Here is a 15,243-nt window from a genome sequence, read left to right as displayed (position 1 = left end):
GGACAAGTGTACGAGTTGATTTTTCTAAACGAAAACCTTGGTATTCATGTTTAATTGCAGTGTTGGCACTTCAAAAAAAATTATGGTTTTGTGTTGCAGTTTGGGCACTCGGGCTCAAAAAGGTTTGCCATCACTGGCCTAGGCTATAAGAAGAGAAAATCATGAAAGAGAAACTAGATTGAGCTTCGGTTAATCCTGAGACTTGCTGCCACATCCCAAACTAATTTGAGAAAACAGAAAGAACCCCAAGGGATAGTGGGGGCAGGAAGCCAAAACAGGATACTGTGAAAGAGTACAAAAAGTATGTAAAACTATAGATTTTATTTGATTATAAAACAGATACATATTTTAAAGCAATTGTGGAACAGCATAATTCAAAATATAGGTACAGCTACTCGATTGCCGCAACTCACAATTGTACTGCTAGACATAAGTCAAAAAAACAGATTGTGATTGCAGTACCAACTAGGCTATAAGAAGATTACATAGACCTTGAATCTGAGCTGCAGCATGGTGACCAAGGCCATACTGTGCTTTAACAGGACAGGTTCCACTCAGAACAGGCCTCGCCATGGTCGACCAAAGAAGTTGAGTGCACATGCTCAGCATCATATCCAGAGGTTGTCTTTGGGAAATAGACGTATGAGTACTGCCAGCATTGCTGCAGAGTTTGAAGGGGTGGGTGGGGGGGGGTCAGCCTGTCAGTGCTCAGACCATACACTGCACACTGCATCAAATTGTTCTGCATGGCTGTCGTCCCAGAAGGAAGCCTCCTCTAAAGATGATGCATAAGAAAGCCCAGACAGTTTGCTGAAGACAAGCAGACTAAGGACATGGGTTACTGGAATGGATGTCCTGTGGTCTGATGAGATCAAGATAAACTTATTTGGTTCAGATGGTGTCAAGCGTGTGTGGCAGCAACCAGGTGAGGAGTACAAAGACAAGTATGTCTTGCCTACAGTCAAGCATGGTGGTGGGAGTGTCATGGTCTGGGGCTGCATGAGTGCTGCCGTAACTGGGGAGCTACAGTTCATTGAAGAAACCATGAATATACTGTGACATACTGAAGCATACTCAAGCAGAGCATGATCCCCTCCCTTTGATAACGACCCCAACACACACCTCCAAGATGACCACTGCCTTGCTAAAGAAGCTGAGGGTAAAGTTGATGGACTGGCCAATCATGTCTCCAGACCTAAATCCTATTGAGCATCTGTGGGTGAGTGAGTAACTTACAGTATATAGCGCTGCAAATGTGAACTAAATCGCCTCAAGTGGCTTCGCATCCAGTGTCGTCCTGATCCTTCAGAAGAGGTGGGTCTTAATATTTTCCTTAAGGCCCGATTGGTTTTCTTCCATGCGGATGTTCGTGGGTAGAGCGTTCCATAGCCGTGGTTCTTGGACTGCAAATCTTCATTCTCCCTTAGATTTGTAGCGGGTCTTGGGGATGTGGAGGAGGATTTGGTTAGTTGACCAGAGTGAGCGACTAGTGTGTAGTTTTTTATTTTCTTGCATAGGTATTGAGGAGCGTTTCCTTGTGTGCATTTGTGAGTGAGGCAGAGGGTCTTGAATGTAACCCGATGCTTTACGGCTAGCCAATTTAGGGACCTCAGGGACGGGGTGATTGATTCCCAGGGTTTTTTCCCATTACCAGTCTGGCTGCTGTGTTCTGGACGACTTGTAGACGCAAAATCTGGTATTTGGGTAGTCCGAGGTAGAGGGAGTTTGCGTAGTCGTGTCGGAAATTAATGATTGTTCCAACTACACTGCTGTGTCCTCTGATGAAGGTGATGAGTCTACGCAGCAGGCGTAGAAGATGGTGAGATCCGCTGACTACTGATCCTATTTGCGTGTCCATAGTCATGTCAGAGTCAAAAATTACTCTGAGGCTTTTGACTTTGGTGGAAGGTGGAGGAGCTCAAGGTCTCTTAGGCCCCGTACACACGACCAAACATGTATGCTGAAACTGGTCCGCGGGCCAGTTTCAGCATACATGTTCGGTCGTGTGTAGGCGCGAGCGGGCCGAATTCCAGCAAACATTTGCCCGCCGGGCCTTTTCCCAGCAGACAAATATTCCTGGACGTGTTTTAAAACCGTCCGCTGGAATCCTGCCCGCTCGGACATGTACAATCGTCAGTACAGACCTACCGTACATGTCCGAGCGCCCGCCGTCCCTCGCATGCGTCGAATGACTTCGACGCATGCGTGGAAGCCTTTAAATGGCAGGCCCGCCCACGTCGCCGCGTCATCGCCGCGTCGACGGCGCGGACACGCCCCGCGTAGTGTTTACGCGCGGAGTTCTGTACGATGGTTAGTACAACCATCGTACAGAAGCCCTCTGGCAGGCATGTACGGTGAAAACGGTCCGACGGACCGCTTTTATCGTACATGTTTGCTCGTGTGTACCGGGCCTAACATTCACCAGCTCTGTGATGTCGTCATGGAGGAGTGGAAGAGGACTCCAGTGGCAACCTGTGAAGTTCTGGTGAACTCCATGACCAAGAGGGTTAAGGCAGTGCTGGGAAATAATGGTGGCCACACAAAATATTGACACTTTGGGCCCAATTTGAACAATTTCACTTAGGGGTGTACTCACTTTTGTTGCCAGCGGTTTAGACATTAATGGCTGTGTGTTGGCTGTTGAGTTTTTTTGAGGGGACAACAAATTACACTGTTATACAAGCTGTACACTCACTTCTTAAAGGAGTTGTAAAGGAAAAAAATGTTTTGCCTAAAATTAATGTCTGCAAGGTACACAGACAGAATAGTGTAATGATTCTGTTAAAAAACGAGTAAATGCCTATTAAATCCCTTCATCTATATCACCTCCGGCGTTCTAGTTTCTGTTCTCTCATTCACTTCCTGGTTTGCATCGCTCGTTCATGTAAGAACTACATTTCCCAGTATGAATTGCGGCACGCCCAGTAATTCACACCTCCTTGAAGTCTCTAACACGTAGAAAGCGTCCTGCCGCACAGAGGTAGTTCCCAGGTGGGGGCGAGCATGTTACTGACCACCGCAGTAAAGCCTCCCTTCACGGTGGTCAGTAAAATCAGACAAGCGAAGTGAAAAGAGGAATGTCTGCAGGTAAAGGATGCTTATTATGAAAAAAAAAAATCCTTTACAACCCCTTTAAGGCTGGGTTCACACCTATGCGAATTTGATGCCAATTATACCGCATCCAATTTGCATGACATTTTAAACTAAGTTTATTTGAATGAGGCTGGTTCACATATCAGCAGTGTATTCACACTCCGCATTGCACAAAAAAAGTGTGCATTTTCTAGGCAGTGCGGTCCGGCTCAGGTGGAAATTCAGGCCCATTATCTTCTATGAGAACGCATCTGATTCGCAGATACGTTCTGTTGTGAATATGAATTCTCTTCCCCTCCTCACTACACCTCCCCCTCTCCCTGCTCAGCCGATCCGCAGCTACAATGGAGATGCACCGATGAACAGCTGCCTTTCCTCTTCGCACAAAGAACGGAGCTGGTTATTCGCACCGGACCCGTGTGAATCCAGCCTTACATTGTAGCAAAGTGTAATTTCTTTAGTGCTGTCACATAAAAAAATATAATAAATATTTACAAAAATGTGAGGGGTGTACTCACTTTTGTGAGATACTGTATATACTCAAAGGCCACTTTATTAGGTACATCTGTTCAATTGCTTGGTAGCACAAATTGTTGATCAGCCAATCACACGGCAGCAACTCAATGCATTTAGGCATCTAGACATGGAAATGACGACTTGATGAAGTTTAAACCGAGCATTAGAATGGGGAAAAGAAAGGATTTAAAGGGTTTGAGAATGGAGGGCTGTACTCTGACCATCTGACTATCCCACTCTCTGTGGTCAGTGCAGAGAGTGGGATACGGGAAGTGGCAGGTTTAGGAAGTTTTTTTACAGTCTAGAGGGGGGCATATTACATAGCACTAGCACTGTGCTGTTTAATCTGCTTTAGGGGGCCAGGATATGATTTTTATTTATTTTTTTGGAGGTTAACAAACGCTTTAAAGGGGGTTGTAAATAGGTTCCTTTAAGCTGGGGCATTGTTGGTTCACTTACCTTTTCCTTCGATTTCCCTTCTAAATGTTTTTTTTCTTTGTCTGAATTTCTCACTTCCTGTTCCTTCTCAGTAAGCTTGCCCCCATCATCCAAGCTGTTCTGGCTGGGGGTTAGTCAGCCAGAACAGCTTACTGAGGAGCAACAGGAAGTGAGAAATTCAGACAAAGAAAACAAAGAAAAAAAACATTTAGAAGGGAAATCGAAGGAAAAGGTTAGTGAACCAACAATACACTAGCTTAAAAGAACCTATTTAGAAAATAAAAAACAAACCTTTACAACCCCTTTAACTACTTCCATACCAGGCACTTTCCCCCCTTCCTGCCCAGGACAATTTTTAGCTTTCAGCGCTGTCGCACTTTGAATGATAATTGCGTGGTTATGCTACATTGTACCCAAACTAAATTTTTGTTATTTTCTTCCCACAAGTAGAGCTTTCTTTTGGTGGTATTTGATCATCTCTGCGGTTTTTAGTTTTTGCGCTATAAACAAAAAAAGACAGTCAATTTAAAGAAAAAAAACTGATGGGCACTGATAGGTGGCACTGACGGCACTGATAGGCGGCACTGATAGGCAGCACTGATGGGCACTGATAGGGGGCACTGGTTTGGCAGCATTGATGAGGAGCTACTGACAGGCATTACTGAGTGGCACTGATTGGCACTTTGATGGGGCACTGACAGGCATTACTGATAGGGCACTGATTGGCACTGACAGGCTTTTATTGGGGGACAGTTGGCAGGTTTTGGGCAGTGATTTACAACTGATGATGGGGGCTGTGCTGATAATCAATGTGCTGATTATCAGCACAGACCCCCCCCCAACAGGGGGAGCCACCGATCGGCTCTTCCTGTCAGCGTGAACCGAGGAGAGCCGTTTACTGGCACTTTCTGGTTCACGCTGTGATCAGCTGTGATTGGTCACAGCTGATCACGTGGTAAGAAGCCTCTGTCAGAGGCTCCATACCACGATCGGAGTTGATGTGTGTCAGACTGACACACAGCACCTCCGATTGGCGCGCGCCGGCTGTGATATCCTGATCAATGTAAAAAACATAGTTATTGCATATATTCCAGCATGGTAAACAGTATAAAAAGTATTGTATATGGATAACTACATACTCCCTAAATAACATGGACAACAATTGTGAGAAAAGGTGATTGAAATAAAACACCTCCCCCAAAAAGAGGATGGCGTAAGTAGATGATAAATATAGATGATGGTGGTAACATCGCATCGTGAATGGGCTCAACGCGTTTTGTGGACACCTCCACTCAACAGGAGCCAATGCGGAATACATCTGAAAATAAAATGCATGGCCAAAAAGGTCCAATGCTCAGCCATGAATGGAAGGGAGGAAGGGAATGGGGGAGAACTAAACATCCAATGTAAATCACCTTTGAGAATTCCCAAGGAACACCGGGAGCCCAGGGCATGGCAGGGTGGTCACCCCCAGGAGCTGTGGTAGTGGGGTCCTGCTGCGCCCCCAAGCCCACCCTTTATTTAAGCCTATTAGAGCCTCTGGCTCTAATCACATGCTTAATCCCCCCCTCCATTTGGAATACATGCGCCGGGCGCCCTGTATGTAGATTAGGGGGCCAGACGCAGAATTAGGGGGGAGGTGGCTCCTAATAGACGGGCCACCACTGCAACCAAGGTATGCAAATTACCTTCTCTGAACGCACAACACATCGGACCTTGAAGCAGATGGGCTACAGCACACGCTCACCAAAAATAGACAATAGGAGATTGGAAAAACATTGCGTGGTCTCCATTTCAGCTGCCACATTCAGATGAGATGGTAGGGTCAGAATTTGGCGTAAACAACATGGAAGCATGGATTCATTTCTGCGTTGTATCAGGGGTTCAGGCTGGTGGTGTAATGGTGTGAGAGATATTTTCTTGGCACACTTGGGGCCCCTTAGTACCAACTAAGCATCGTTTAACCACTTCCATACCAGGTACTTACGCAGCTTCCCGCCCAAGCCAATTTTCAGCTTTCAGCACTGTCGCACTTTGAATGGCAATTGCGCGGTCATGCTACACTGTACCCAAACAAAATTGGCGTCCTTTTTCCCCCACAAATAGAGCTTTCTTTTGGTGGTATTCGATCACCTCTGCGATTTTTTTTTTTTGCGCAACAACTAAAAAAAGGCTGAAAATTTGGAAAAAAATTTACGTTTTTATTTTTTTCTGTTAATTTTTTTGTAAATAAGTTTTCTCTTTCAATTACGGGCACTGATATAGCGGCACTAATGGGCACCGATGAGATGGCACTGATGGACATCGATGAGGTAGTACTGACGGGCACAGATGAGGTGGCACTGATTGGCGGCGCTGGTATGCGACACTGATGGGCACACATAGGCGGCACTGATGGGCACACATAGGCGGCACTGATGGGCACACATAGGCGGCACTGATGGGCACACATAGGCGGCACTGATGGGCACACATAGGCGGCACTGATGGGCACACATAGGCGGCACTGGGCACTCATGGGCGGCACAGATGGGCACTCATAAGCGGCACAGATGGGCGGCACTGATGGATACTTATGGGTGGCACAGATGGGCACTGATAGGTGGGCACTGGGCATGGATGGGCACTGTGGGGTGGCACTGATGGACACTGGGGTGGCGCTGATGGACACTGGGGTGGCAGCACTTATTTTTGCCAGGTTGCCAGTCAGTGCCCATTTGTGGGCACTGACTGGCATCTTTTTTCTTTATGCTTTTTTTTTTTTTTTTTGCCATTTTTTTTTTGCCCACCCTGGTGCTCCAGGGTGGGCATCCCTGGTGGACCAGTGTGGCGATCCGAGGGGGGGCTGCGCTGATAAACAATCAGCGCTAACCCCCCCTGTCAGGAGAGCCGCCGATCGGCTATCCTCTACTCGCGTCTGTCAGACGCAAGTGAGGAAGAGCCATCGACGGCTCTTCCTGTTTACATCGTGATCAGCCGTGGTTGGACACGGCTGATCACGTGGTAAAGAGTCTCCGCCGGAGGCTCTTTACCGAGATCGGAGATGCAGGGTGTCAGACTGACACCCCGCATCACCGATCGCCGCGATGCGCGCCCCCACGGGCACGCGCGGCATGAAATCCTGCAGGACGTTCTAGAACGTCCTGTCAGGATTTCATAACCACTTCCCGGACGTAAATCGGCCATAGGCCGGGCGGGAAGTGGTTAAACACCACAGCCTACCTGAGTATTGTTGCTGACCATGCCCATCCCCTTATGACTACAGTGTGCCCATCTTCTGATGGCTACTTGAAGAATAAGCCCTTGGTACTGGCACGAAGTTCTGAAGTTTCGGCACGGTATGTCGGACAATCAGAGTGCATGCGCCGGGGGTGTCACTGGTATGCAGGGTGAATATCTCATAAGCGGTGCACGTTTAGGAGATATTAAATTTACCTACAGGTAAGTCTTATTATAGACCGACCTGTAGGTAAAAATAACAAAGCGGGCATTACTACTGCTTTCATTTGCAGGTATCTCCATTCACTTCCTGTTTTGGCTGTAGGACAGGAAGTGAAGGTAAATCTCCCCAACAGGACACAGATGTCGAAAATAAATATGATAGGGGCTATAACCCCCTTATACTATCCAAAATGAAGAAATACGTTTTGCCTATAACTTTACTTGAATCTTCCAGTTTTCCTGCAAAGAGATAGACTGAAGGAGAGAAGCGAGTGATCTTTTATTTTGTCCTATTTTCTACGTAATGCCATGCATTCTGTATACACACTACATGCAGTGCACTGCTATGGAGAGGGGGTGGGCTTCGGGGATCGCAGCAGTGACGTGTAGCGATGACGTTGTGTAGAAAGTGTACGAGCTCTTCGTTTTCTAGAAGAGTGGAAAGTTGTCTCCCAACCCTGAGCTTCGGGGATTGGCGCATGCGTAGTGTGGCTTCTATTGCAGTTTGCGGTGGCAGAAGCGGAAGGTGAGTGAGTGACGGGCACTGTATTACTGAACCGGGGATGGCGGGCACCGGGCATTGTGTGTGGCCGGGGTACTGCACGGGCACTGTCACCCTGGGGGCATGATATGGTTAATATACAGAGCCACATACATGGGTGTACACGACTATGTGGAGGACTGGACACTGTGGTAGATATACATTCATGTACCCGTCACAGGAGTGTACAAAGGGCTCTATATACATTATATACCTCACAGGTGCGTACACAGGGCACTATATACCTCACAGGAGTGTACACAGGGCTCTGTATATCTTATATACCCCAGAGGAGCGTACACAGGGCTCTGTATACATTATATACCCCAGAGGAGCGTACACAGGGCTCTGTATACCTTATATACCCCAGAGGAGCGTACACAGGGCTCTGTATACATTATATACCCCAGAGGAGCGTACACAGGGCTCTGTATACCTTATATACCCCAGAGGAGCGTACACAGTGCTCTGTATACATTATATACCCCAGAGGAGCGTACACAGGGCTCTGTATACATTATATACCCCAGAGGAGCGTACACAGGGCTCTGTATACCTTATATACCCCAGAGGAGCGTACACAGGGCTCTGTATACATTATATACCCCACAGGAGCGTACACAGGGCTCTGTATACGTTATATACCCCACAGGAGCCTACACAGGGCTCTGTATATATTATATACCCCAGAGGAGCCTACACAGGGCTCTGTATATATTATATACCCCAGAGGAGTGTACACAGGGCTCTGTATACATTATATACCCCAGAGGAGCGTACACAGGGCTCTGTATACCTTATATACCCCAGAGGAGCGTACACAGGGCTCTGTATACCTTATATACCCCAGAGGAGCGTACACAGGGCTCTGTATACCTTATATACCCCACAGGAGCGTACACAGGGCTCTGTATACATTATATACCCCAGAGGAGCGTACACAGGGCTCTGTATACATTATATACCCCACAGGAGTGTACACAGGGTTGTATATACATTATACACCTCATAGGAGTGTACACAGCTATGTATAGGACTACATACATGGATGAAGATAGATGGACGAACATGCTATGTATCAGACTGGACACAGGGGTATAACAGGTGTGTACATACACAGCTACAGTATCTCACAAAATTGAGTACACCCCTCACATTTTTGTAAATATTGTATTCTATCTTTTCATGTGACAACACTGAAGAAATGACACTTTGCTACGGTGTGCTTGCAGGACGGGAAAAAAAAGTCCTGCAAGCAGCATCTTTAGGGCAGTGCGGTAGCGCCGCGGTGTATACACCGCCCCTGCCCATTGAAATGAATGCACGCTGCTTTCAAAGTGCCTTTAAAAGCAGAGATGAGCGGGCACTTTTAACCCCTTCTGGGTAGTTAAAAGCACCCAGCTAGCAGCGCCAAAGCACCGCTATAACAGAGTTAAAGCGTCGCTAACGCCTGCACCCCAGTGTGAAAGTGGTCTTACAAAAGTGAGTACACCCCCAAGTGAAAATTTCCAATTTGGGCTCAATTGGCCATTTTCCCTCCCCGGTGTCATGTGACTAGTTAGTGTTACAAGGTCTCAGGTGTGGATGAGTAGACTGTACGCAGTTGTGCTTCAGAGTTTTCATGGTCCAGTAAATGTCATTATATAGGCTTTGCATGCTGTATGGCCATAGATTGTATATTGGCCTGCCTGCTTAAGTGGTAGAGGCGGCATAAAGGGGAATATTTATAAAGCAGTGCACTGGGGTAGATTCACTAATATTTATTGCATGCGATAAAGGTATCTTGTTAATCATTTACATAAATTTATCGAATGCGGTAAGCTAAGTCTAATTCAGAAAAAAAAAAAGATTTTGCGATATTTACCGGGGAAATAAATAAATAAATGTGCCGGTATATATCTCAATTCACAAACGCACCAGAGCGTTAAAAAGCATGCGATAATTACCCCCAGAGTTAAGCTGGTGGTATTTGTCCAAAAAAACAGCCTGGGATTTCGGGGGACTTCCAGGCTGTTTTTTAACCAGTTAAAGACCGGCTCACGCACATCGGCAGAACGGCACGGCTGGGCAAAGTGACGTATATAAATACATCACTTTGAATTTGCGGGCACGTGTGCCCCTGCCGTGAGCTCCGTGCCCGCAGGACCCACGGACTCTATGTCCGCCGGTGTCCCGCGATCGGGTCACAGAGCTGCAGAACGGGGAGAGGTAAGTGTAAACAAGTATCTCCCTGTTCTGCCTAGTGACACTGTCACTGATCGTATGCTCCCTCTCATCGGGAGCAGCTATTAGTGACGTGTCACTCGTAGCCACGCCCCCTAACAGTTAGAATCCCTCCCTAGGACACACTTAACCCTTTCCTAGCCCCCTAGTGGTTAACACCTTCACTGCCAGTCACATTTATACAGTAATCGGTGCATTTTTATAGCACTGACGCTGTATAAATGTGGTCCCAAAATAGCGTCAAAAATGTCCTCCACGGAAAAAAACGCTGATCGACACCATTACTAGTAAAAAAAAGAAAAAGAAAAAAAGATTAATAAAAATGCCATAAAACTATTTCCTATTATGTAGATGCTATAACTTTTGCGCAAACCAATCAATAAACGCTTTTTTTAAAACAAATTTTTTAACAAAATTATGTAGAAGAATACGTATCATCGGTTGTTAAGGATGCACCGTCAACTTCCCGGCCTGCTCCTTAGTAACCAGCTCAATGCAGTGAATTAAAAGGATGCACAGACAGAATTCTCACCGCTCCAGGTGAGCCTCGTGATGATCAGGGGTTGTTGAACCACCAGGGTGCTGGCAATGCGGTAATGGCAAAAAACAAAAGAACAAAAGCTGGACAGCCGCACTCCAAAATTTTCTTTAAAGGAGATGTCTTTATTTTCAACTGTGCATACAGTCACTGCAAGCCCACAAAAATCAGTATGGCCAACGTTTTGCACTGGCGTCAGTGCTTAGTCATGGCCATGACTAAGCACTGACGCCAGTGCGAAACGTTGGCCATACTGATTTTTGTGGGCTTGCAGTGACTGTATGCACAGTTGAAAATAAAGACATCTCTTTTAAAGAAAATTTTGGAGTGCGGCTGTCCAGCTTTTGTTCTTTTGTTTTTTGCAATTAAAAGGATGCGCCGTCAACTTCCCGGCCTGCTCCTTAGTAACCAGCTCAATGCAGTAAATTTAACTAATGCGGTAATTATTGCTAAATCGAACAAATACCGCATTCGATATTTAACTACAATTTCTTAGTGAATTACACAATTGTTACCCCATGCATTATCTTACCGCATAAGATTAGCCGTTATTTAACTCTTAGTGAATCTACCCCACTGTCGCCAAGCTCTCACTGGTGGTAAATCTGTCATTAAATGATGCTTTTTATTTTACATCTATAGCAAATAAGGGCTCGTGTACGCATGTATAATATACTAATATCTATGCAGGATCTTGCTGGCAGAAAGATCCCATGTAAAAAAAAAACACGTTACTGTATTTTACTTAGACATGCAAACATTCATAAAACAATCGCATCTGAAAATTCCTTCTATTTTTCTAGTTCAGTTTTCAGTCCCATTATTATGTATTTACAAAACCTAAAATATACAGAAATACTCTAAATTACCATAGCACAGCATGTGTGGGCCCATAATATACAATACTGTCTTCAGATCTGTTAAAAACAAAACAAAAAAACAAACACAAAAAATATATACCCTGTATGTATATAAACGCAATGCTTTTAACAGGCCCTGATTAAAATTATACACCCATGAATATGCAACAGTGTCTGTTACAGAATTGTGAAAATCTGATCATAGAACATAGCCAGGTACAGAAGTGTACACTCCTTAGTATGTACCTTCATACACATGTAGCCAACTGCAGAAGTGTAATGTGTAGGTAGACGGGAGGTTATACGTTTTTGACTACAGGTAAGTAAAGAATATACATAGTTTAATTTAGATTAGGGGTGTCAAACTCAATTTCATCGTGGGCCACATCAGCATTATGATTGCCCTCAAAAGGGTCGGTTGTATCTGTAAGATTAGATGTCCAGCGCATTCCCCTCCCCTTACATTAGATGTCAAGAGCCACCCCACCATCAGAAGTTGAGCCCCCCACTCTCCCTTACATCACAGTGCACCCCCCTTTCCTTATGCTGCTGCTGGGAGAAAGCTGGATGCATTGCTTAAAAGCAGAAAGTAAGGGGCTGAAGGTGCGAGGGCCACATAAAATGGCCAGGATTTGCGGGCCTTGTGTTTGACACCTATGATATAGATCATCATGTAGTAGTATTATGTTCAGGCATAAATAATAATATTGATGAACCGATCTCCATCTTTCTAAAACCAAACTGTTTTTTTCCATCAAGATCAATAATACGATTATCAGTCTCTCCCCTCACGCCAGGATACTAGATGTAATTCTAGACCCTAACCTGGGGAAAGGCAACCTCGGCTTTCCAGCTGTGGTGAAACTACAAGTCCAATGAAATATTACAAGACCCTGACAATCGCGGCTCCTAGAGGCATGATGGGATTTGTAGTTTCACCACAGCTGGAGTGCCGAGGTTGCCTACCCCTGCTCTAACCTGTCCCGCGGCCCCAAATCTAATTGCTGTTAAAGGGGTGGTTCTCCCTAAAAACTACATTTTCTTATTCCACTGCCCCCCCACATTACAATCCGATTCAGGCTCTTATTATTTTTTTCATGCTGTACATACCTTAGTACAGCATATTCACCCGTGCATCCGGGTTGCGAGTCCCGCGGGAGTGGGCGTTCCTCACATGCCGGTGATTGACGTTTTGCCCAAAATGTCAATCACACACATGTGAGGAACGCCCACTCCCGCGGGACTCGCAACCCGGATGCACGGGTGAATATGCTGTACTAAGGTATGTACAGCAGGAAAAAAATAATAAGAGCCTGAATCGGATTGTAATGTGGGGGGGCAGTGGAATAAGAAAATGTAGTTTTTAGGGTGAACCACCGCTTTAAGCTTGTAGGTTTCACCCACATAACATCTCTAAAATGTGCCCCTTTTTAACTAATAAAGCCACCAAACTACCCATTCACTCCCTTGACTATTCCAACTCTCTTCTAATAGGCCTGCCTCTTCCTTAGTCTGCTGCCAGACTTCACTAACTTACCTACTGCTCAGTGTCTGCCAATCGGCGGCTGTTCCAGCACAGTCCCACCGCAAGGGAAGGCAAAATGCCTGGTAGTGTGCGCTGAAAAATGTACTGCATGTGCTACCCTCCCCCCCCTTTTTTTTTTTGGTGCAGCGCAACGCAGTTCACTCCCTCACTGCGGCCAATAGAACACCATTGGCTATATTGTAATGCAGCTGCTGGAGGGAACCAGCCCTTAATTGGTCACTAACATAAAGTCCATTTAAAACTACATGTTTATCAAAACCTACGCAGCAATGCCACCTTGTTAAAGAAAGTGAGAAAATAAAGTAGCCTCTGGTATGGTCAAAAGATCATAAAACTATTATACAGGGTAGGGTTGTCCCGATACCACTTTTTTAGGACCGAGTACAAGTACCGATACTTTTTTTCAAGTAGTCGCCGATACCGAATACCGATACTTTTTTTAAATGTGTCCCCAAATGCAGCCATGTCCCCCACATATGCAGCCATGTCCCTCACATATGCAGCCATGTCCCTCTAGCCATGTCCCTCACATATGCAGCCATGTCCCTCACATATGCAGCCATGTCCCTCTAGCCATGTCCCTCACATATGCAGCCATGTCCCTCTAGCCATGTCCCTCACATATGCAGCCATGTCCCTCTAGCCATGTCCCTCACATATGCAGCCATGTCCCTCTAGCCATGTCCCTCACATATGCAGCCATGTCCCTCTAGCCATGTCCCTCACATATGCAGCCATGTCCCTCTAGCCATGTCCCTCACATATGCAGCCATGTCCCTCTAGCCATGTCCCTCACATATGCAGCCATGTCCCTCTAGCCATGTCCCTCACATATGCAGCCATGTCCCTCTAGCCATGTCCCTCACATATGCAGCCATGTCCCTCTAGCCATGTCCCTCACATATGCAGCCATGTCCCTCTAGCCATGTCCCTCACATATGCAGCCATGTCCCTCTAGCCATGTCCCTCACATATGCAGCCATGTCCCTCACATATGCAGCAATGTCCCTCTAGCCATGTCCCTTACATATGCAGCAATGTCCCTCTAGCCATGTCCCTCGATGCGGCGGCGCGATGCGGCGGCAGCGGCGGGGGGGGAAAGGGGGGGGAAAGTATTCTATTTAGGTATCGGGGGTATTTGCGCGAGTACGAGTACTCCCGCAAATACTCGGTATCGGTCCCGATACCGATACTGGTATCGGTATCTGGACAACCCTAATACAGGGGTAGCAGAAAAACAAAATGTTAATGCGAGTGTCAGATTGTATCACATATGCCACTTTTGATTTTACTTATGGATGCACTTTAACACTGGAACATACTATACAAATATGGAAGAGGACCAATATAAACTCTAAATCATTTGGTGGAGGGGGGATTATGGTGTGGGGTTGTTTTTCAGGGGTTGGGCTTGTGAAGGGAACTCTTAAGGTGTCAGCATGCCAAGACATTTTGGACAATGTCATGCTCCCAACTTTGTGGGAACAGTTTTGGGATGACCCCTTTCTGTTCCAACATGACTGCACACCAGTGCACAAAGCAAGGTCCATAAAGACATGGATGAGCGAGTTTGGGGTGGGGGTGGAGGAATTTGACTGGCCTGCACAGTCCTGACCTCAACCCAATAGAACACCTTTTGGGATATTTTAGAGTGGAGGCTGCGAGCCAGGCCTTCTCGTCCAACATCGGTGCCTGACCTCAAGAATGGTCAAACCTTTCAATAGACACACTCCTAAACCTTGTGGACAGCCTTCCCAGAAGAGTTGAAGCTGGTATAGCTGCAAAGGGCAGGTCAACTTGAACCCTAGGGACAAAGACTGGCGTGCCAATACAGTTTGGGGGGGTATACACACTTTACCTTGGTAACAAAAGTGCTAAAACTTAAGGCGGTTGGTCTTTTACATGAAGCTAGGCTCTCTGAACTAAGTAATTGAATACAGAATTGGGATATACACTTTTCTAGCACGAGGGACATGAAACACATTGGTTGGATATGCCATGCTGGGCATACAAAAAATCCACTAACATTTGTAAAGCTTTACATTCA

General features: G+C 46.1%; 1 protein-coding gene across 1 annotated transcript in view; it reads left to right on the top strand.

Annotated features, from left to right (window-relative positions):
• Positions 1-7,899: 7,899 nt before the first annotated feature.
• Positions 7,900-15,243, top strand: part of NT5C2 (5'-nucleotidase, cytosolic II) — a 155,131-nt gene continuing 147,787 nt past the window's right edge. Inside the window, exon 1 of the mRNA XM_040361874.1 lies at positions 7,900-8,014. The gene's annotated coding sequence lies outside the window, so the exon portion shown is untranslated. The remainder of the gene's footprint in view (positions 8,015-15,243) is intronic.

This window comes from Rana temporaria, chromosome 8, assembly GCF_905171775.1.
Source record: "Rana temporaria chromosome 8, aRanTem1.1, whole genome shotgun sequence".
Lineage (NCBI taxonomy): Eukaryota > Metazoa > Chordata > Amphibia > Anura > Ranidae > Rana > Rana temporaria.
Note: the sequence above shows the minus strand (reverse complement) of the source record. Positions and strands in the feature narration are given on the sequence as shown.